The 24162-nt window shown below is 41.7% G+C and overlaps 1 protein-coding gene across 3 annotated transcripts in view; it reads left to right on the top strand.

Annotated features, from left to right (window-relative positions):
* The window catches only part of CPLX2 (complexin 2), an 83776-nt gene that overhangs the window by 44995 nt on the left and 14619 nt on the right, over positions 1–24162 (top strand). Inside the window, exon 1 of one of the 3 annotated variants that reach the window (XM_020998847.2) lies at positions 20310–20373. The exons of 1 other annotated variant lie outside the window; for it this stretch is intronic. The gene's annotated coding sequence lies outside the window, so the exon portion shown is untranslated. Of the gene's footprint in view, positions 1–20309; positions 20374–21043; positions 21170–24162 lie in introns of those variants that run through there. One more of the 3 variants, XM_020998845.2, reaches the window with a different exon arrangement.

Raw genomic sequence — 24162 nt, 5'->3', positions numbered from 1 at the left:
TAGACCTAGGCTATCTCCATGCTCTGAAAGATCAGGACATCTGAAAGCCAGCCTGAGTCAGCCAACTGAGTCAGTTCCTAGCTCCTAGGGATGAGGTAAGGCATTTGGAGATGGGAGGAGGGATGCTACTAAGCCTTACCACCTAGAGGATGGAACTGAATTAACTGAAGTGCCCTGTTAAAATCAGGCTCCAGTCCCAGTTTTCTTAGTAGCTTTGCGACCTTAGCAAACTAGACCAGTTGCTACATCTGCAAAATGAGGAAGCTGGACAAGATAATAATAATAATAATGATGATGATTATGATGATTATGATGATGATGATGATGATGATAGTAAAATGCCATTTATATAGTACCTGCTATGTGCCAGACTTTTATAAGTATCTCATTCAATTCATCACTACTATTATTATCCCCATTTTATAGTTGAGGAAACTGAAGCAAACAGTGGTCAAGTGACTTGCCCAGGTTCACATAGCTTTTAAGTAACTGAGGCCAAGTTTGAACTCAGGTCTTCCTAACTCCAGGCCTGCTGCTCTGTCCACTACAACATATGGATGCTCAAATCTGCTCATTATCTTCAAGGTTTCTTTCAGCTCTGTCAGTCTATAAAACTAATAAATTCTTCTGCCAAACAAACTCGGGACTTCTGTTAGAGAATCATTGAAAGAAGTAAATAGCATATAGAAAGTAAGGGAACTATTTAAAGGTTCTTGCTTAGAATCCAAGAATAATTGTGCTAAGACTCACAACCACCAATTGAAAATAATTCTATTGTGGCAAAGGTTGACCTGTGGTCACTTATTAATTAATAGGTCTCACCATACCCCTGACCTGCTCAAAAACCTTCAGTGGCTCCCTGTTGCTCATGGGATAAAATAGAAATGCTTTAGTCTGGCATCTGAAGCTATCTATAATCTGTCTCCAACCTGTCTTTCCAGGCTCATTTCTCATTACCTCCCTTCACATTGCCCCACACTTCTGCCAAAAAAGACTATACTTTATTTCTCTTCCTTCTCTCTTCCTTCTCTATGAGTTCTGAAAGTCTGTCTCTCATCCCTAGAACACAGTCCATCTTCATTTTTGCCTGTTGAAATGGTTCTCTCCCTTTAAGACTCAGCTCCTTGTTGTCTCCTCCATGAAGCCTTCTCTGATTCCCTGCCTCCCCCAGCTAAAAGGGATCTCTCCTTCCTCCCTCTAAGTCAGTCCTTAAGCACTTCATCTCCCTTCCTTTGTACCCAGCACAACCTACATTGCATCACATTTCTCTGTGGACTTGTTCTACTCCATTAGATTGTAATCTCCTTGAGGGCCAGAGCTATGTACTTTCTTTTTGTATTTTTATTTTGTATTTTTATCGCCATACCCAGCCCAGAGCCCCACCTGCACATTTATTTTTATCCAGTCCTACAGTTTCAATGCTATGGAGAAGTCTTTGTGAAAACTGCCACCACTGATGCAAACTGGGGACTCATCATAATTTAAAGCAAAGGAAAGTTGTCTGGGAACCCTGAAGAGCTAAGTGAGTTATTCATGTTTACACAGCTAGTCTGTGTCACAGACACAACTCGAACCTAGAGCTTCCTAGTTCTATCCACACTACCACACTGCCTTTCATTCTGCATATAGTAGATGTTTAATGAACATTTAGTTCATTGAACTAAATTAAATGTAAAGTATCAAAGGATTTAGAGATGGAATAAACATTAGGGCTCTAGTCCAGCTCCCACATTTTACATGAAAATTAACTGAGGCCCAAACGGAAGCTATTTGTCCAAAGTCACACAAGTAGTAAGTGACAAAGCTGGAATTTGGACCCAAGTCCTTTGACTCCACATCCACTGCTTTCTCCACTGTTGAAATGAATTGAATTTAAATATATATACATATACATATATATATATATATATACATGTATATATGTGTATGCATATATACATATAGATATATAGATATGTACTGTGTGTATAGCTATTTCAACCAATGAGAACAGGAAAGCTCAAAAGTGGAGGCTGCTCAAGGGTGCCCTCAACATTTGGTGACCAAAAGACTTCAAGGAGGACCTTGCAAAGAATTCAAAACCAACACCAAGGGAATCTTTAAATAAACCAAAGAAAGACCTCAGTCCAATAGCCAGGGGGACCATTTGATCTTCAAGGCACAAGCAGAATAGCTGGGAACAGAAAGAGAAAGATCAAAGAAACCTAAGTTATCTTTTGCCTGAGGAAGAATTCCACCCCAAAAATGTTTTTTGAAGAGAGAAGTTGAACAAATCAGCTCAATGACAGAGGATGGTCGGACTGAATGCAGGTAACTCAGCACTGGAGAGCATCCACCCCAGAGTTTTGAAGGAATTCTGACAGAATTGTGCATCATGGACCCAAATGTACTGGAGTTCCAACTGTCCAGAACCAGGAAGGACTTGGCCCTGCTATCTTCCACCCGGGTCAGACTCTCTCAGAAGTATTATGGTCAGATGTGGGTGCCACATTTTAGGAAGGGCAGGAGCAAATCCAGGGAAGGACCGCCAGCATGATGAGGGAACCAGAGCTCATGCAACTCTAGGGGTGGTTGAAAGGAATGGGAATGTTTAGCCTCAAGAAGAAAAGACTTATTGGGATGTAACCATTATATTCAAGTATTTGCAGGGCTGTCAGAGGGAAAGGGGATTAGTCTTTCTCTGTTCAGTCCCAGATGGCAGAGCTCAGAGCAATGAGGGGAAGTTACATGAAAGAAGATTTCAACTTGAGAGAAAGAAAAACTCTCTAACAAATACAATTGTGTCATGTTGTAATGGTAACTCACTGGAAGTACCTAAGGTAATGAGCTTCTATCACAATGAGGTATTCAAGTGGAAACTGGATGGTCACTGGTAAAAAATATAGAGGGGATTTCTGTTCAGATATGGATTGGGCTAAATTACCTTTGAGGTACTGAGTCTATGATTCTATAAACTCCATGAGGGCAAGAAACATACTATAGACCATGGAAAGAGCATGACTCCTAATCCTACCTCTGACACTGCCTATGTGACCTGAAGAAAGTCATTTCAGCCCTCTGGACCTCTGTTCCCTCATCTGTAAATTGAGAAAGCTGGACTAAATGGCCTCCTAAGTCCCTTCTAGCTCCAAATCTATGGTTCTGTTATTTTGTGAGTTATTGGAGGGGGCAAATAAGAATGTGTATGAAGGGCAAGCTGTGCACACAACCTATTTAGAACTTTTAACCAGCCTTTCTTTGGCAAGGCCCCTCCACCAAAAACTATTTTTAGAAATTAGTGTCACTGTGAGATTAGGGAGATTTTGGTCATGGAAAGAGAATTGGCTAAGAGACAAGAAATGATGCATGGGGATAAGTAGGAATTTCTCTGGACTGAAAAGTACATTTATAACAAGGTATTCTGATGGCATCATCAAATTAACACTTTAATACCTGCTCTACTTCCACTAAAGTCCTATTCCAATCCTCACAGGAAGATGGAGGTAATTCTGGGTTCCCAAAAACTGTGCTAGCAAAGCAGGGGACCTTGACAGGTGCTTTTCAGTCATGGGCCCAGCAAAAGACAACATGCCTGTCATTGGAGGACCAGCCTCACTATATGCCCAGGATCCTCCTCACCAAGAGTTGGCCACCAGGGAATGAATTTTTTTGGTTGTAACAAAATGCAAAGACTATCTATTGAGGCATGGAGGGGGTGGAAGGTATATTGGGGGGAGAAAGCACCCATACAAACAGGATCACATATCTTTGAAAGATTGAAGTAAGTATAAATGATCTGAAGGAGGGTGCATACAGTGTGACATCTCTCAGTCTGCAGCTGCCACTAAAGCTTTCCCAGAGAGTGAAATGCCAAGATGAGAGGGAAAAATTGCAGGAAGATCTTGCTTGGGTGTGTGAGTGGGTGGAAAAGTGTGGGCAAGTGGAAGGTTCAGGGGAAAATCATCCAAACTACTTCCAAGGTGTCAGGATCTGAGCTGCTGTCCTGTTCTGCAGCAGAACACTTGACCTGGGACCTCTTCCCTAGTCACTGAGATGAAGATCCAATGGACAACATGGGCATGGAACATAGAGCAAGAAAACCCAACAGGAATTGTGATAGGACAAAGCCAGGAGAACTGAGACCTCAGAGGGTCAGAAGGGAGAGATGAGATGAGATGGGGGAGGCATGATGGGACAATGGAAAGAGCCCTGTACTTGAATTCACAATCCTGAATCTCAACTTACAGACTGTTAGCACAATGCCCAGCACATAGTAAGTGCTTCATAAGGGAAAGAAAGGGGATAAGCATTTATCAAGCTGCCACTATATGCCAGGCACTGCACTAAGCACTTACAAATATCTCATTTGATTCATAAGTGCTCTTTGACTTGACTACTACTGCCTAGATGACATCAGGCAAGTCACTCATCCATAAAATGATAGATTTGGACTAAAAGGCTTTGAAGGTCCTTCCAGGTTTAGGTCTGATCCTACAAAATAGAGAGTGGACGAGTGGAAAGGGAATTGGAGGAGAAGGCAAGAGGCCTTGGTTCCATTCTAGGCCTTGCCATCAATTCTTCACAGCAGTTGTGAGAAAATCTTTTCTATAGATCTCCAAACACCATAATAAATGTACACTGTTGTCATCATCAAGTATGAAGGGGACCCTGTGTTCTGGAAGGTTATGCCAATGGAACACAAGCCCTGGTACATCCTAATAAACTAGAAGGATTTCTAGTATTGGCTCAGTGATGGACTGAGTATCCATGATCCAAAGACCAATTTAACTGCACTGTGAGTGACTCAGCATCAGAAATCCAGATGCTGGGAGTTGAATGTTTGGTGTTTTTTTTTCATGAATCATCTCAGGAAAACTAAGACAAGTCACCCACACTGAGTCTTCCTTTCCTCATTTGTAAAATGAGGAAGTTAGACTAGGTAATCTCTAAGGGTCTCTCCAGTTCTAAATTCAGTAAGAAATTATCAGGTGTGGAGAGAGGGTTGAGATCTACCATGGTGAAAAGAATGCTCACACTGATGAGATTCTGGGTCTTTGAAGTATTGAAGTCAAAATTATTTTTATTATTATCTCTATAGCCTTAACTCCGACCTTCTGACCCCAGGCTCCCCTGAACACCATATAAGCCAGTAACACCAAGTTCCTCAGAGGATCACAAATTTAGAGCTAAAAAGGATCCCAGAAATCATCTAGCCCAGCCTCCTCATTTACAGATAAGCAAACTGAGGCACAGAGAGGTGAAGTCTTAGACAAGACTTAACACAGATAATATTCACCATAACTGGGATCCAAATCCAGATCTTCTGACTTCAGCACTCTTTCTGTTACAGCACATTAGGACCCGGGGGTAATGAAATCCATAGTCACCATTCCCTCTGCATCATCTGTCGGGTATGTTGGCTAACAGTTCTCTGCCCAAGAACTCTGTGGCCTGAACATTGGGTCAATCACTGTGGAGCTATTGGTTTGTGTTTGACTTTCATAGATTCTCCCTAAATGTAGGCAACATAAAAAGAAAATACGTAGTTAAAAAGTATTTTAAAAAATAATGAACAGAGCCTCTCCCAAACTCAGTTCCAGGATCATTATAACAATAACAGCAGTTCCAATTTCTGTATGACTTTAAGGTTTACAAAGTGCTTACCTAGCAACAGCCCTAGGATGTGGGTAGTATAACTATCCCCACATTACAGTTGAGCAAACTGAGTCTCGGAGAGGTGTAACAATTTGCCCAAAGTCATACAGCTAATAATTGACAGAGACAAGATTCAAATCTCAGGGTTCTAAAACACAGCCACATTCTGCCTCTCATCAATCTTAGCTTTACAACCTGCCCTTGAGTTCTTTCCCCTCCCTCCCCCACTGCTCTGATCCCCTCTTGATTCACCTCAGAAAGATCTCCTGAGGTTCCTGGCATGTTTGCAGAATGAAGTTTCCTCAACACCACCCACCCCTCCTCAAGAGAGAAACAGCTGGCGGGTGAGTGGCAGGGAGCAGGCATTTTTAGATTTGTGGGTGGCAAATTCCTCCCACCCTTTGGCAGAAAATTCAGGCCAGGGCCACCTCCCAGCTTCCCTGAGGCAGTTTCCCTTGCAGGAGAAGAGGTCAGGGCCACTTGTTCCTATGATCCAGAGAGGAAGAGAAGGAAGAGCAAAAAAAGTGATGGTAGTAATAGCACACATTCTTGCATTTTCCCAAGCTTGCTTCACAACTCTCAACTAGTACTGGTTCTTGAGAAAACTGAAGTTCAGCTAGAGGAAAGCCCTTGTAGCTAGTAAGAGGCAGATCTGAGATTCGAATCCAGGTCTCTTACCCCCAGTGCTCTTTTCACCATGCACCACCTCCCTTTACCTTTAACTCCTCCAGTGAGTACTTTCTTTCATTCCCCATTCCCATTCAGAACAATCCTTGGGAATCTTGGAAGAGGCCTCTCTCTGAATGGGATGAAAGAAAGAAAATAATTACAGTTTTTCATGTGGTGATAACACCCGAGATGGGACCCAGGTCCCATTAAATAAGAAACAGCTGGACAAGCATCAGCCAGCTATGCCTTACAGCTGGATTTGAATAAAGCAGAATCTCTTCCCCCCCTCCATCCAGGTTACTTGCATTAACTGGTAAGGAGACAGGAGGTGTGGATTCTAGTCCTAGGTTCTAACAATAATTTGCTGAGTAACAGTTAGGCAAGTCACTTCTCTGAGACTCAACTTCCTCCTCTTTGTAACAAGGGGATTAGACTAGATCAGGAATTCTTCACCTGGGGTGTCCTTGAATTTGTTTTTTAAAAAAATTTTGATAAGTATATTTCAATATATTTGGTTTCCTTGTAATCTTACATATTTATTAATATGATTCTGAGAAAGGGTCCATAGGCTTCATCACACTGCTCAAGGAGTCCAAGAGACTAAAACAGGTTCGGAACCCTTGGACTGGATAGTGTCTAAGGTTCCCTCCAGCTCTAGTGGTCAACATCCACAGTCTAGGGTCCCCTTCAGTTCCGACATTTGATGTTCTGCATTCCAAGGGCACTTCCAGCTCTAATTTTCTGCAGCTATGACTTGGCAGTTAGAGGCAAAGGAAAACAGCAGGGGGAAACCACAGTTTCAAGACTACCCAGAAAAGTAAACTAGAAAGTTAAAGGTATGGAAATGCTAGGGCTGTCCAGGGACTGTGGACTAGACGTCTGAGCTCCTGAGTTCATTTTCATCGCTGCTCACATTCCCTACCTCTGGACAGAAAACGTGATTCCTTTCCTAGACCTTGCCCTACAGAAGACGACTGGCACATCCCTCTCCCACACTCCCTTTTACCTTAGAGAATAAGTGCCTCATGTCAGGGACACAGGGATAACAGAGGATTTAGCTCCATGGGGGGACCCTTCCCATCCTGCAGGGGCAGAGCTCTGGGCTCTCCTAATGCCTGTTCTCTGCCTTTTCCTCAGTTGTTTCTGCTTTTCTTCTTTCTCCTCTCATTTCCTCAAGTCACTGCCCCTCAGCCAACTCAGCTCCAGAAGCACAACTGAGCCAAAATTCACCATCTTAAGGATGAAAAGATTATAAACTTGGGACTGTCACTGGTGTTAATTCAATTCATCTCAATTCAATAAGCATCTACTTGCATATGAACCAAAATCCAAAAGGGATCAGATCAAAGAACCATAAAATGTCAGATCTAGAAGGGACCTTAGAACATAAAATGCCAGAGATGGAAGGGAGCTTAAAACAGAGAATGTCAAAGCTAAAAAGTTCCTTAGAAATTAAAATGCTTAAATCTTCTATTAAGGACTTCCTTTTGCAGTTGTTGTTCAGTCATGTCCAGCTCTTCATGACCCCATTTGGGGTTTTCTTGGAAAAGTGGTTTGGTCTGGAATGGTTTGCCATCTGCTTCTCTAGGAAGGAGGAAACAGAAGCAAACAGGGTTGAGTGACTTGCCCAGGGTTCACACAACTATTAAGTGTCTGAGACCAGATCGGAACTAAGGAAGATGAGTCTTCCTGACTCCAGGCCTGGCACTCTATCCACTATACCACCTAGCTACCCCTAGTTTTAAACTACACTGAACTATTTTGTATAGGTGTATATACAAAACAGATTAAAGGTGATTTGGAGGGGAAGGCACTAGCAGCTGGGATATCAGGAAAGGCCTCATTCGGTGACGGATGAGCTGAACCTTGAAGGATGAAAGGTGAAGGTAAGGAGAGAATTAATTCCAGGCATGGAGACAACTAATACAAATGGCACAGATTAGGGAGATGGAACAATATATAGGGAGACTAGAAAGAAGGCTTGTTCGTCCAGGCCGCAGTGTGTGACGAGGAATAATGTATAATAATGTTGGAAGGGTAGGTTGAAGCCAGGTTGTTAAGGCCTTTAAATGTCAAACAGAGGCATCAATATTTAATCCTAAAGGTAACTGGCAACCACTAGGATTTATTGAGTTGGGGAGTACTATGATCAGATTTCTGTGTATGTATATATCCATATACATAAATACATATATATCTATATGTGTCCATATGTACATATGTATATGAAACATATACAACCTAAAATGGAATCTAAGCAGAATTTTTAAGTATTTTTAAGTCAGAGTTGGGCAATAAACTGAAGACCTTTGGGACCACAGGTGGTGTCTTCATCACTGTTTCCAATTGAAGACAAGGGTTTGAGAAGAGAAGGGTGTATTTGGGGAGTGAACAGCTGGTTAAGATGATGGTGTCTAAGCACAGGATGTGGATTGGAGATGATGGTTTAAAATATAGGAATGACTCTCTTGGCCAGAGAAGGAATGCACCCAACAAGGGCTCATTTAAAAAAATGTATTTGCGCCTGGGGTCTTGAAAATCTAACCAAAAGGGCTTTAAAGTAAAAAGGAAAGAGGGAGAGAAGGAACTGCCTGTGTATATGTACCAAACTAGAGATCATAGAAAGTAGCTAAAGTGAAGTAAGGAGAACAGAATTAGGGAAGCCTAGAAATTTGCAGGAGGGAAAATACAGAAAAAGTACACAAAACTGTGGCCTTAGATGTCTACGTGCAAAGGCACAAGGTATATGTAACAAGCAAGGTAAACTAGAGATCTTAATGCAAATATGAAAGTCCATCTGGTAGGTATCACTAAGACTTGGTGGAATGGGAACCAAGTTTGGAATATAGCACTGGCAGGGTATATACCTTATTAAAAAGAATGAGATAGGTAACAGGTGGGATTGGAAGTAGAGTAATATCATTATATACATACATATATATCAAATACTCACATGAGAAAATCCAGAAAATAGAGGTGGGAAACATGGTGGAGAACATTTGTGTAAAGATCAACAGTTAGAAACAAAAATAATATTATCATCAGGACGTACAAGAGACCATTTGCGAAGAAAGAGGAAATAGATGAGGAGTTTGGAACATAAATCACAAGCCTGATACAGATACCTGATAGAGAATTGATAGGGAACTTCATTTGTCCAGTCATCTACCATAGTTCTTCTCTGCCAAAAGGAAAGCAGCAAATAGTTAATTGAATTGCATTAATCCCAACTGTTGCCAAGTCTAGCTTCAAAACATCTTTTGTATCTGTTCACTTCTTATATGGCCACCACCCTGCTCTGGCCCTAACTGCCTCATGCCTGTACTAGTTATTTACATATTATTTCCCCATTAGAATGTGAGCTCCTTGAGGGAAGGGTCCATGTTTTAACCTTAATTTGTATCCCCAGTGCCTAGCATAGGGCCTGGCATACAGGAAGTGCTTAATAAATGCTTGTTGACTTACTGACTGACTGACTGACAATGAAAATAATTTCATTCTTCAAAAGTTACAAGGACAAATGATAGAAATTACTATTATGGATCTGATTCTCACCAACAAGAAAGTGCTTACTGAGTTAAAAATGATGGGAGCTTTGTGAACATTCAATCTTAAAATCTATGATGAAGAAAGAGAAGAAAAGACTTCTAGAAAACAAATTTCAAAGGGTTAAGGAAAAGGATAAGTTATATCTTTTGACCTAAAATTCTACAGAGGAACTTAGCCCACAAGGGATGAGAAACTCCCAAGGATGAAATTCTGAACACCCAAAGGAAAACAATTACAATAAAGAAAAAAGAAGATATTATCTTAAGGAGAATGATATGATAGCCCAATGAACTCATCAACCAAGTTAGATTTATAAAAGATACAAACAGAAGAAGAAAGTAAGGGCAGGTAATAAGAGTCAGATACCAATGCATAGTGCTGTAAGAATAGTGCTAAAAACCAGAATAAGTTAAGGCCAGTAAAGAAAGCTACAAACAACAAAAAGACCAACAATCAGGTAACTATATTGGGAAAAGAGGACCATAGTAAGAATAAAATAGCTACATGGGGTGATGTACAAAAAATAATGGACAATGGAGTGAAGACAGAGCTTCTCAATTCTTGCTTTGTTTCTTTTTTCTCTTTCAAGAATGATTCAATTGGAAATGAAAATTTTTAAAAATGGATAATAAGGAGTTAGGATCCGAAATAAGCAGAGAAATGATGAAAACACCTATCTGCCCATGTGGGTGCAGGTAGGTGGAATGGTGAATAGGATGCTGGAACTGGAGTCAAGAAAGACCTGAGTTCAAATTGAGCCTCAGATACTTACTAGCTGTGTGATGCTGTCAGTAACCTCTGTTTACTTCAGTTTCCTCCTATGTAAAATGAAGGTAATAGCACCTACTCCCCAGGGTTGTTGTGAAGATAAAATGAGATAACATTTGTAAAGTGCTTTGCAAACTTTAAAGTGCTATATAAATGATAGCGATGATGATGATGACGATGATTAAGGAGTGACCAGAATGAACTACCACAGCTTCATCAAGGACAGGTCACATCAGACTAATGCCATTTTTTTAACATGGTCATTAAACTGGCATATCAGAAGGCTGTTATATAGTTTACCAAGATTTTAGCAAATTATTTTTACCAAGTCTGTTATGTTATTCTCATGGGTGAGATGCAGAAATGTGGGCTACATGATAACATAACTGTGGGATTCAGAATTAGTCAAATGACTGAATCCAAAGAGTAGTCATTAATGGTTTGATGTCAACTTGGAAGGTCTCTAATGAAGCACCCCAGGGATCTGTGCTTGGCCCTGTGCTATATGACATTTTTCTCAATGACTTGAATAAAAGCATAAATTCCATGTTTTCCAAATTTGTAAATTTCTCAAAACTAAGAGGGATAATTAACATGACAGATGACAGGGACAGGATCCAAAAAAATCTCAATAGGCTAAAACTTTGGGCTCAATCTTTTTTTTGTTTTTTTTAACATTTCATTGCATTGCTGTCTTTTGTTTTTATATTGCCTTTATTTCCCAAAATATCCTACTTTCCTTCTCCACCCAGAGAGTCATTCCTTGTAACAAAGAAATTGGAAAAAAAAGTCATCCAGAAAAATTAACCAACACATCAACCAAATATGACAGCATATGCTGTGTTCTATGCCCATAGGCTCCTCCACCTATTGCAAACAAGGACCAGAGGTGTGTTTTCTCTGGGGACAGTCTTAGTCACTATTGTAAATCATTCAGTTTTCCTTTGTTATTATTGTTGTCATTCTACGTACACTGTGGTGGTGTAAGGGATAGAGTACAGCACATGGAGTCAGTAAGACTTGAGTTCAAATTCTGCCTCAAACACTATCTGGACAAATCACTTGACCTTTCTTTGCCTCACTTTCCTCATCTGTAAAATGGGGATAATAATAGCACTTCCTTTGTGGGATTGTTAAAAGAATTAAATGAGTTATATCTGTAAAGCATTTTGCAAATCTTAAAGGGCTACATAAGTACTAGTAATTATTATTATTGTTGTTATCCCTAGTTCTGCTTGCTTAACTTTGCATCAGTTCATATATCTTCCCACACTTCTCTGTATTCTGCAGATTTATAATTTCTTAGAATACTCATTGTTTAAACATTTGTTTATTCCATTGCATTCATGTACCATGTTTAGTTTAGAATGTTCAGTCATTCTCCAGTCAGTGGGCACATACTAAGTTTCCAATACTTTTTTATTTTAAAAAAAACCTTCTATAAATATTTTGTTGCTTATGGGATCTTTCTTTTTATCTTTGACCTTCTTGGGGGTATATATCAAGCAGCAGGATCTCTCAGTCAAAGGGAATGGACATTTTAGTCACCTTAGCACAGTTCCAAATTGCATTCTACAATGGTTGTACCAATTCAAGTGTGTCAGTCTTTCCACAAAGATCTGAATATAATAAGATGAAATTCAATAGAAATAAACGTGAAATCTTATACTTGGTTTCAAAAAATCAATTTGGCAAGTTTAAGATGTGGGAAATATATAGTTATTCAGCTATTCATCTGAAAAATATGGGAATCTTAGTGGACTAAAATCTCAATATGAGTTAATTGTATGATACGGTAGCCAAAAGATTAATGATGCAATACTAAGGTGACTTGAAAGAATTGTAGTGTCCAGGTCTATGGAAGTGGAAGCCCAGCTGAACTCTGCCCTAGCTAGAGCACAACTGGAGAACTGCATATATGCAGTTATGGGCCCATTTTATGAAAGACATTGATAAGCTGGAGAGCAAGCAGAGAAGAGCAATCAGCATCATGAAGGGCCATGAAATAGTGCCATATAAAACGAGTTGAAGAAAATGGTCATGTCGAACTGGGGGATGGGGGAAGGAGGAGGGGAAGGAGGCACAGAATATTTAAAGGGAACATAATTATATTCAAGTATTTGGAAAGTTATAATGAAGATGTAGGATTATACTTCCCCTGCTTGGTCCCAGAGGATAGAACTCTTGGGAGTACTGGGTGGACATTGCAGAAAGGCAAATTTAGGTTTGAAGGGGCAGAAAATAAATCTAGATCTGTCCCACAGGGGCATGGCCTGCTTCAGGAGAGAAATCTTCAAGAAAAAGTTGGATAACCATTTGTCCAATATATTATAGCAGAGATTCTTGTTTAGGGGCGGGTTGAATTAGATGGCCTCTGAGCTTTTTTACAACTCTTAGATTGATTTTTTTCTGTTACAGCTAGAAAAGTCTTTAGCACATACAACCTAGAATATCAAAGTTAGGCAGAACCTTAGAACATTGAATGTCAGAATTGAAAGTCTTTAGATCATAAAATATTAGAACATAGAACACAGATTGCTAGAGTTGGAAGGATTTTTAGAACATAGAATATTAGGACATAGGATCAGTTGGGACTTTGGAACACAGAAAGTTAACACTAGAAGAGTCCTTGAAATCATCTAGTTCATCTTCTTCATTTTCACAAATACAGAAATTGATGCCCAATGAAAGGTAATGGCTTGTCCACAGTAACCTATAGACTTAATAATGGAACTGGTATTAAGACCCAGATCTTCTGCCACTCTAGTCAAGGGCTCTTTCCACCAGACTAATTCTATCACAACACTGCCTAGAATTAAGATAGAGACAAAAAGCAAGACCTTATTGATACCAAAATGTTTATAGCAACCTTTTTGTGGTAGCAAAACACTGGAAACAAAAATAGATGCTTATTGAGAAATGACTAAACAAATTGTGGCAATGTAATGAAGTAATGATGTATGAAATAATGTGCACAAAGAATACAATACAAGTATATGAAGACTTATATGAACTGATGCAAAGCAAGGTGAGCAAAAACAGTAAGGCTACATGCACAATGTCTATTACAATGTGAGAGGGAAAATGAACAGCAAAACAATCAAAACCAAATGCTATGAAATAATAACAATTGCGGCATCAAGGAATAGATATGAGAAGATACCTCCCCATGCTCCTTTGTATAGGTGGGGGACTATGAGTGTTGAATATTATATGTAACATCAGACTTTTTTGATAATATTGGTTAGTTTTGTGGAAGTTTTTTTTCTTTCTTCTTTTTTATTCTATAAGAGATGACTCCCTGAGAAGGAATTATAGAAGAAATACAGTGATAAATATGAGTGATATAAAAATATATCAGTAAAACTTGTTTTAAAAATAATTTATAAGTAAATCACATTTTTCAGACATGATGATCAAGTAGTATTTTAAAATATTAGAGCTAGAAGATATCTTAATATATAAAATTTTATAGCATAAAACATAGAATGCCAGAATCAGGAAGGAACTTTCAGATCTTCTAGGCCAACCCCCCTAATTTTACAGATAAGGAAAATGAGGCCCAGAGAAAAGAAGGTCTTTTTCTCTGCCGAAGGTCTTCTGAATCTGAGCCCCTGCCAAATCAGGCTGGCATATATATATTACGGCAATTTTGCATTGTCCTTCAGATCAAATCAATCCAGTTACGATGGCTCTGGGTAATGTTTTCTATCACTCAGATTTGTCAGAGCTCTCCCCATTAGCATCTGAACATTGCCCAAGTGTATTACCATCACTCAGATATCTGAAAGGTGCCTACTCCTGTAAAGCCAAAGGCCCACAAGCAATAAATCCTCAGTTCCTAATAATAATAATAATAATAATAATAATAATAATAATAATAATAATAATAATAATAACAATAAATCACTTCCGCATGGTGCTTCCAAGTTTGCCAAATGCTTCCCTCACACCAACCCCACAAGTTAGGCAACATCACTATTGTATCCCTATTTTACAGATATAGGAACCAGGGAAAAGAGAGAGAGAAAGTGGCTTGCCTAATGATTGTCAAAGCCAGGATTCAAACATAGGGGCCCTGAATGCAGCATTCTTTCCACCACACCTGCAGGTCTCTCATTCAGGGAGGCAGCTAGTGTGGTGAGGAAAAAGCTGCATGGGTAGTCAAGCAGCAGGCAGCAGGATCCTGGGGAGGCAGAGGGATGGAGTAAGGGGAGGATGGTAGATTTCCAAAGCATAAAATTACCTCTGGGCCTATTTCATTTCCTTGGCCAGAGGCACTGGGGCAGATTAGTCTCCTTTGCTCCTGTTCCTCAGATGCAGACTGCTTCAGAGATGAGAACAGCAATAAGGCCCTTTTCATCAACTGGCTTTATCTAAGATCAATATCTGCCTTGCAGGAAAGGAGGAGGGTGGTCCATTATGAAACGGAATAAAGGAGTTCCCTCCAGCTCAAGCATCCATAACTGGCCTCTCTGATGGTTGCCTATACGACAATATGTAAATATCACGTTAACATATACAGGGTTGGCCTTGTGCCAGATTGGATGGAGAAGTGTGATTTCAGGGACACCCTGAAGGCTACTACCTGGCACCCCAATCCTGCCCTCTCTTGCTTCCTCATTCTTGAAAGCCCACTTCACAGAGGACAAAGCTTTTCAATCAACACAGAGATAAGGCTTAGTCATACTTAGAATTTAAATAGTCCTGAGAGAGGGAACACAGGGACAAATTCCCCCAGGAAGGATCTGTTTTAACTCTTTTGTGACCTATTAACCTAAGATTCTAAGATTCTGCTCTTCTGATTGCAGAATTCTTAAAGTTCTTTGATACACTGATCCTAAAAGTTTACAAGTCTATAACTCTAAGATTCTGAGGAATACTAAACCGAAGATTCTGTAATTCTAAGGTTCTATGATTCTAAGTTTCAATTATTCAACAGTTGTCATGTGGAAGAAGGATTAAGCCTGTTCTCTTCAGGCCCAGAGGGCAGAACTGTTATAGGAGCAATGTATGGAGGTTGCAAAGAAACTGATTTTGGCTCAAAAACCTTCATAACAATTAGAATTGTTCCAAGGCCAAATGTTTTGCCTCAGAAAATAGTGAGTTTTACATCATTGGGAAACTTCAAATGGCAACTAGATGACCAGTTGTACTGGGGACTCTTGCTTAAGAATAGGTTGGACCACATGGACTTTAAGTTCCCTTTCAGCTCTGAAATTTTGTGATTCATGGTATATGAATGACTGTTATGTCATCCTTTCCTAACAGAAGGCTTTGATAGCAGGAAGAGAAAAAGAACACCAGGTTTTGGGTTTCTAAAAACAGAGAAAGATTATCTCCCCAGTGCCTAAAAACCCTAGGCAAGCAGAGGTTGAGGCTCTGGAGACAAATTTTAAAAACTTGCAGTTCTGTCCTATAACATGGGAAGTAAAGGGATGGAGGCAGAATAGCAAGTGATTATGAAGGATTTGGATTTTGGACCACAATTGGTAGAAGGGAGACAGTAGGCAGAGAGTGCAGCTTCAATAAGGAACAGAAGGCAAGAGAAAGTGGACCTGAAGCCCAAACTTGGACCCACACACCCCCATCACACCCCCATTTTCCCTACAATTACTCCCTATTACTTAGTAAGTAAAGTTCAAACTCATTTGCCTGACACTCTAGGTCTAATACCACCCTACCGTAATGTGAATTTACTGTTTCTATCATAGACTACATACCAGCCAAACAACCATATTCTCTCCCCCAAAAACAAGCCGTGTGTTTTTTTTTCACCTCCTTGCCTTTATTTATATAGTTCTCTATCCCAGGAATGTCTTCTCTCCCCCTTTTCATTGGTTTAATAATAGTAACAATATTTTCCATTTTCAAAACACTTTTCTCACAACCCTATGAGGAAAGGGCTAAGATAGCTAGTTCAAGTATCAAGTAACCCCATTTTACAGATGAGAAAACTGAGGTCCATAGAAGGAAAGTGACTTTCTCATGGGACTTATCTTTCCTTTAGAATCCAGTCAAATACCACCTTTTTCCTGGAGCTCTTTTCTGATGCCACCAGTCACTAAAGACCTTTCCCTTAAATTTTATATAGCTCTTCATCTGTATCTCTCTAATATAATTATCACGTGCTATCTATGTTGTATCCTATTTATCTTTGTTCTGTCACCAGTCTGTGAGCTCTCTGAAAGTAGAGACAGTGGTTTCTCTAAACTTTATAACCCTTCTCCTCTCCCATAGCCCAATATAATATGGGATCTTGCACACAATAATTGGTAGGCCAAATGAGATCAAATGCAGATGTGTGGAAACTGCTAGCATAACCCAGGGCAACAAGTGAGCTGAGTGAGAATTTCTGATACGCTCATACCTCCCTGGAGGCAGTTGCAGGTTTGGGGTGGGGGGTGGAGAGATAGGGGTGGTAGCTAGACTTGAAAAATATTAAAAGAGCTACAGAAATTGAGAAGGATGCTAGGAGTCTAGGCTAGTGTCTGGCACTTATTTAGCACCTATTGTATTACAAATTTCCTTCACAAATAGTCCACCATTTCACTAAATATTCATGAAGTAAAGTATGTTATTGCACCCATTTTACAGACAAGTAAATTGATGCTCAGAGAAGTAAAGCAACTCATCCAAGTTCATCCAGCAAGTTAACAGAAGAGCCCTGAGTCTGAAACCCCAGGTCTTCCAACTCCAAGGAGTCTACTCTTTCCACTAAAAGCCACAATACCAAAAAAATTCCCTAGAGAAGGGTAGTCATAGGGCAGTGACTAAGCAATGCCAAGATATGTCTGAAAGAACAACAGCTTGCCCCAGTTTGCTTTCATTGCCAGATTACTGTTAAGAGGGGAGACAAGAGTGAAGTTAAAAGTATGAAACAATGGGAATGGGAAAGGGAGCCTCACAGGATCAATGCATTCCTATGGAATCTTTAAAAAAAAAAAAACCTTCCTGGAAAGACAGAAATCACTCCTGACTTCAAGTTAGAAGGCCAGATTTAGTTCCCAACTAGCTGCATGACCCTGGGCAAGCCACTATCCCTCTAAGGACTGCAATTAACTCCTCTGCAAAATGAAGGGATTGAACTAGATAGTCCCCAAGAGCCTGCCAGCTCTGACATTCCATGGTTCAGTGATTCTGGGATCCAACTGGATTGGCACTTGGACCAGTGAGCCCATCCTCCCTTATCAACATATTTGCTGTATCTGACAGTCTTAATTCTGTCCACATTGTTCCCAGAGCTTCTTGCAAAGTACTATCATTAGCTTCAGGGATTAGCTTTGCCTGAGCATTCAAGCCATATATCATTAAAATCTGTTCAAAAATGGGCTTCCTGGGGTGCACTGACTCTGCTGGTAAATAGAAATTAAAGGCAGAGACAGGCCTTCTAGAATAGCATGAGGGGAGCAGTGTCTATATTTCACCAGGTGACTCCAAGCAGCTGTCAGAGATGGTTGTGTGGGACTGCCAGTAGAAATCGGGCTGGCTCTTGCTCCCACTTGGATAGCTGAGGAATTCAAAAGTTCTAGACAAATTCAGACAACCTGTGTGACAGTAGGACGCTGGTTGGGGTGTGAATTCCCATTTCTTCGGTGAGAACCTGGGGGACGGGCAAGAATGTAAATGTCACTGTAAAAATATCTGTAGAGCAAAAGTCACATTTCCATAAGTCTGCAGTCAGTACATCTCAGTGGAGATGTTGGTAGCACTCTGCTTTCTAAGGATCTCTAGGCACCCTTCAGCCTTGGCACTAGAATTATAGATGTGGCAGATCTAAGATTATAGGCAGTATGTTGCAATGGAAATAGCATCAAATGGAGTCAGAAGACCCGGGATCCTGTTTCTGTGACTTATTTACTCTATGGCTCTGGGCAAGTTACTTTTCATCTCTTGGTCTCAGTGTACTGATCTGTAAAATCACAGGGCTGGACTAGATGATCTCTCAGGCCCCTTCCAAGCTCTAAATCCTGTGATTTAGATTCTAGGTCCCCTCTTACCAGCAGAATACCAATCAATCAGATTAATTTAATCTGATAGAAAGTGAGTTAGAAGATATTACAAATGTCCTAGGATCATAGGATTTAGCTAACCCAACTTCCTCATTTTACAGATGAAGAAACTGAGATCTAAAGAGATAAAATGGCATGCATCCAGTGGCCTCTAGCCCAATGTCCTATGGTCTTTCCACTATACTACACTGTCAGTTGGCCCAACTTCCAAGAGATTGCAGAAATACTTTATACTTTCCCTTGTGGCTGGGCATCCAGATTCTGGTTGTACACCTCCAATGACAAAGAATTCATTGCCTCCCAAGACAGCCCACTCTATTATTGGACAGCACTGACTAGTAGATAGCTCTTTATATTGAACTGAAATCTGCCTAATGCTCCTAGTTCTATATTCTAGGGCCAAGCAGAACAAGATTAATTCCTCTTCTCTAATACAACCCTTTAGATACTAGAAAACAGGGATCCTTCAAGTTATCCCTTCTTATCTCTATGCTAAGTATCACTAGCCATTGATGCTTTAATGACATAGTTTTGAATCTTTCTCCTATATTGGTCTCCTTTGCTCCAGCTTTTCAATGTCCCTCCTAAAATGAGATACCCAGAACTGAACACACCATTTTCTTTAAGGCCAAGCTAAGTAGTTATCTCAGCTTGGCCCATGTCCCTCTCAATAGGGATCCTATCAAGACCAGAGTAATGCTGACCAAATCTCTGTGTCTTGGGGGGAAAGGAGGAATAGGCATGAGTTTTCATAACATATATAAAATGAGGCTTCTTCCACATCTGAACTGAACCCTCGGGGTAGCCATCACTGACAGACCTAACACACTGCAATTAAACCCCAGTCTCTACTTTCCCATTCTAGAATCACTGAACTTTAGAGCTAGAAGGAGCCTAGAAACAGAGACTTTTAGACCATAGAATATGAAAGGTAGAAGGGACCTTAGAACATAAAATGTCAGAACTGGAAGGAACCTATTTGAGTACATAGAATTTCAGAGTTGTAAAAGAACTTAGAACACAGAATGTCAGAACTGAGAGAAACTTTAGGATATAAAATGTCAGAGTTTGATGAGACCTTAGAATTATAGAAGTCAGAACTGAAAAAGGACTTCAAAGAACACCTAACCTTCATTGTAGAGAGAAGGAATCTGAGGTCCAGACAGGGCCCTAAAGGCAACATGGTGAGGTCATGGCACCACTACAGCTAAAACCCAGATCTTTTAAGTCCGAATCCAAAGCTCTTTCTATTACATTACTCTATTTCTCCCGCTTCAGTAATACAGGACTGAGGCAATGCTGAAGAAGGGATGTAACTTAAGTCATTGCAGTTTTGCTGTGGCTGTGACTTATTTATGAACTGCTGCAACTCTCAGGTCCCAATGCAGGACCGCAGCTTGGGGGCTGTTTCCCCTCAGCCAGGAATGATTAATATAGGCAAGCTGGAAGTAGAGAGGGTGGGCAAAATACAATCCCTCTCTGGAGGGGGGAAGGAAGGAAAGACAGTAATAAGTGTTTTTATATTCATAGGAGACTTGAGGAGGAAATTTTTCTCACTTGCTCCTGTGGTCTTCTCAGATTCCATCCCTGAGGATGGTGGTGAGGGAAGAATTCCTGGTTTGAAGAAGATGAAGGAGTGGGGTCAGAGGATGAGCTCCTTGAAGAAATAAGGCCAAAATTATTTCAGTTCTACACAAAGAGTCTCTATGGCCTTACGTAGGCAGTGGGGAAAAGGCGAAAGGTTAGTATTTTGAGATCCCCAAAAAGCAAATGCTGAATATAATAGACACCCCCCAAAATGTACAATTGGTCCTCTTGTCCTCTCTTTCCCCACACAAGTATAGAACTCTCCTCCTCAAAAGGCACTTTCATCCATTTATGCAGTGGTCACCATAATGGTAGCCATAATGGGAGAGCATAGGTTTAAGAGTATGGATAGAGGTAGAGAAGATGCTTACCCTGCATTTGGGAGCTGGGGTAAGGAGGAGAGGTGAGAAGAAAATACAGGAAGGGGAAGTTAGAGAAAGAGAGATGAAAATCATAGAGAGAAAAAAGGAGAGGTAGAGAAGGGGGTTAGAGGAATGAGAGAGAATGGACATTAGAGAGGAGAGGGGTGAAGAGAATGAAAAAGAAGTGACAGAGAGAAGAGGGAAAGGAGGGTAATGAAGTAGAGAGAAGGGGGAGGGGAGGGGAGGGAGGAGAGAGAAGGGGAAGGAGAGAGAGGGGGGGGGAGAGAGAGAGAGAGAGAGAGAGAGAGAGAGAGAGAGAGAGAGAGAGAGAGAGAGAGAGAGAGAGAGAGAGAGAGAGAGGTTTGAATTTCCCATCTGGAAGGGGAGAGGCAACGCGTCAGGGCAGAGTGATGGGAGGGATTGGAGGAGGGCGTGTTTAGCCGCGGCGGCGGCAGGCTGGGCTCGGAGAGCAGAGTTGCACTTGGCCGGGACCGGAGCAGGAACGGGAGGAGGGAAGTGGAGGCGGCGGCGGCGTCTGTGGGCCAGGCGGGATCGCTGCAGTGACTGGCGGGCGTCAGGGGCAGCCAGGTCAGTGTGAGCGGCGCTGGCGGGACTGGGCCAAGAAGAGACAAGAGGGTCTTGGCTTGGGGGGTGCTGACGGGACAGCTCCGGGAAGGGTTCAGAGCGCTGACTGGCAGACTACCTAGGAAAAAGAGCGAGAGGCCATCGGATTGTGAGGCCGAGTCAGGGGCCCAGAAGGGAAATCTCTCTCTAAGAAGCCTCTGCCCTCGAAAGGAAAGCTGTCCCCCCAACTCCAACCCCAATAGACCTAAGGTGACGGGGACCAGGATAGCATCCTTGGCCCTTAGTAGGAGCTCCAAAAAGCTAAAGGGGAGGGTCTCGCTATGAGCCACCCCCTCTCGAGGAGGGAAAAGTCACACATACACACACACATACACACACACGAGCGGGCGCGCGCGCGTACACACACACACACACACACACACACACACACACACACACACACACACACACACTCCAGACCGAAGACCGCAAGACGGCGGGAACCTGCAACCGTGGAAGGGATGGGGAAAGAGAGAGGAGGAGGAGGAGGAGGAGGAAAAGGGCAATGGGAGCAGCCGAGAAACTGAGTCTGGGCCCCCATCGGGGAGGGGCTTGCCCCAGCTACTGCAAAGTTTCCTACCGACTTTCCTGCTGGACCTGAGCAGGAGTCCCTGAGATCTGGACACCTCCTGCAGGAGAACCTCAGCTCTGGGTTTAGCGCGGCTGTCTCCGGGGAGATCTGTCTCTCTTCCACCTTTCAGCCAGATATATTTATCATGTTATCCCTATTCCCCCCTTCTCCCCCCCCCCACCCACCCCTGACACACAGAGTACATTCTGCCTGCCTGCATAATGGCTCCCTGCCTGCTCAGGATACCCCCTGCAATCCAACCCAACCACCTTCAGAAGACACACCCTCTCTCCCTCCATCCTACCCCCTCCAAAATTCCTCCTTCGTTCCCCAGTACAGTACACTTCTGCCTTCCTTCTTTCCAAACCCCCCCCACCATTCTCCCTCACCATAAAACAGCCCCTCCTTACATTTCCCTCCAAAGACACTCCATTCCTCTCAGCCCCCAGAACACTTCCCTCTTTCCCATTCCATTGGGACACTTGATTTCATTCTGTATATACTAGATAGGAGGAGAGAAAATCCTGAGGAAAATGTACCTGTCCCTTAGAGCCTAGATGGGTACTAGAATCCAGTCAGTAAAGGTATATCCCCCAGCCCTGAAGGTATATTCTACCTCCAGGGTAAATTTCACTTTCCCCTCCCCTCTTCTCCCTGTCTTCACCATGGAACCCCACCCTCAGTACTGACTGAATCCAGAGGTGACCTAGAGTGGGAGGAGAGGGCATTCAGGGACAGATACACCTCTTGATGGCTCTGCTCCTTGCCTTTGGATTTGGATTAGGATCTTCTGGGTGATGAACTAGCATAGTGGAAAGCCTGCTTGGAATCTGGAAGACCTAGGTTCAGATCCCAACTCCAACACTGGCTAGCTGTGTGACCCTAGGAAAGTAATTTCATTTCTTTGCCCCTCACTCTCCATGTTTGAAAAAATGGAGATAACACTTGCACTCCTTACTTCATAGGGTCATCGACATTGAGATGCTATAGAAATTGAAGCTATTATTTTTATGAATATCTGAAGGGCCTCCTAGCAGAAAGATATCAATGAAGCACTTGGTGATCCTGGATTGCAAGAAGCATTTGTGTGGATGTTTTTGGCATGTAGAAAATCTCACTCCAGAGCAGTGCAAGTCACATAACCTTTTCAGGCCTTGGCTTCCTCATCAGTAAACTCCTCATTTTACAGAATGGACTGTTGGACAATATAATTTCTAAGTTCACTTCCAATTCCCAATCCTATGATTTAACCTAAGGTTGTAAAATTTAGAGCTAAAAACAACCAAAATATCTTCTAGGCCAATCATTTTACAGATGAGGAAGCTGAGTCCCAAGAGGACAAGTGATTTATCCAAAGTCACAAAGACAGTGACAGAGAGAGGGACACTCCCTAACCCTACTGCCATCACTATCACTAGCTCCCTTAGCTCCTCTACATAAGGGGATAATGGGGTGAGAGACCTAGTGCAGAGGCCATGTATTGCCCAAATTGAAAGAATCAAGTTCAGACCTTGACCCTGACAGGTTCACAAAAACTCAGAAGAGCCAGCTAGAGGGGCCCCCTGGTGACATCAAATATAAATGTAAATATATGTATGTGTGTGTGTGTGTGTATGTGTGTTCCCCTATGAAAACACATGTATGCACACACTCAGACTCAAACATATCCAAAGATATACAGGGATTCATACACAGATTCACACATAATATATGCATTCAGACACATAGACATACAAATATAAATACATGCTTATACATATAGATACTGAGATTTACACATACAAAGACCCATCAATACATGCAAACACATGTAGCTATTGTTACAGTCATTCTGCTGGGTCTTTGCCATCATTTGCTTAGCCTCAAAGTGAGTTTGACCATCAAGGGTGTTCATGTCCTGCTCCAGCTCCCACCCCCTTCCTGCAGCTGCTGCTGCCACCATGAATTTTTGTGACTGATTCACCAGCCCTTCAGGACTCACTCCTTCAATGCTGCTGCACCCCAACTTAGGATTAATGCAGAACTTCTTATCTTCCCTCCATATCCATCAGAGCCCCAGACCTCATTTTTCTGTATATGCCTATGCCTTTTTGTTTATACACACATCTGTGTGAGTATATATGTATATGTCTGCATGAGCATGTGTACATGACTGGGTGCCTGTGGGTGTGAGTCTAAGGCTGGGTCTATATTTTTGCTGAATCCTGAGCCCCTATCTCTGATCAGGGGATAGTACTCAGTGTGGCCAGGAGTTACTAGGGTGACAGTAAAAGCCTATTGTCAAGATCCAGGGTGTCACTCATCACTGCTTTCCAAGATGTCCCTCCTTCAGAACTCAGGCCTCTACTCAAACTCTGGCAGCTTCCTCTCTTTCTTCCCACCTGTG

This window comes from Phascolarctos cinereus, unplaced genomic scaffold (genome assembly GCF_003287225.1).
Source record: "Phascolarctos cinereus isolate Bilbo 61053 unplaced genomic scaffold, phaCin_HiC Scaffold_2;HRSCAF=192, whole genome shotgun sequence".
In the NCBI taxonomy this organism is placed as follows: Eukaryota; Metazoa; Chordata; class Mammalia; order Diprotodontia; family Phascolarctidae; genus Phascolarctos; species Phascolarctos cinereus.
Note: the sequence above shows the minus strand (reverse complement) of the source record. Positions and strands in the feature narration are given on the sequence as shown.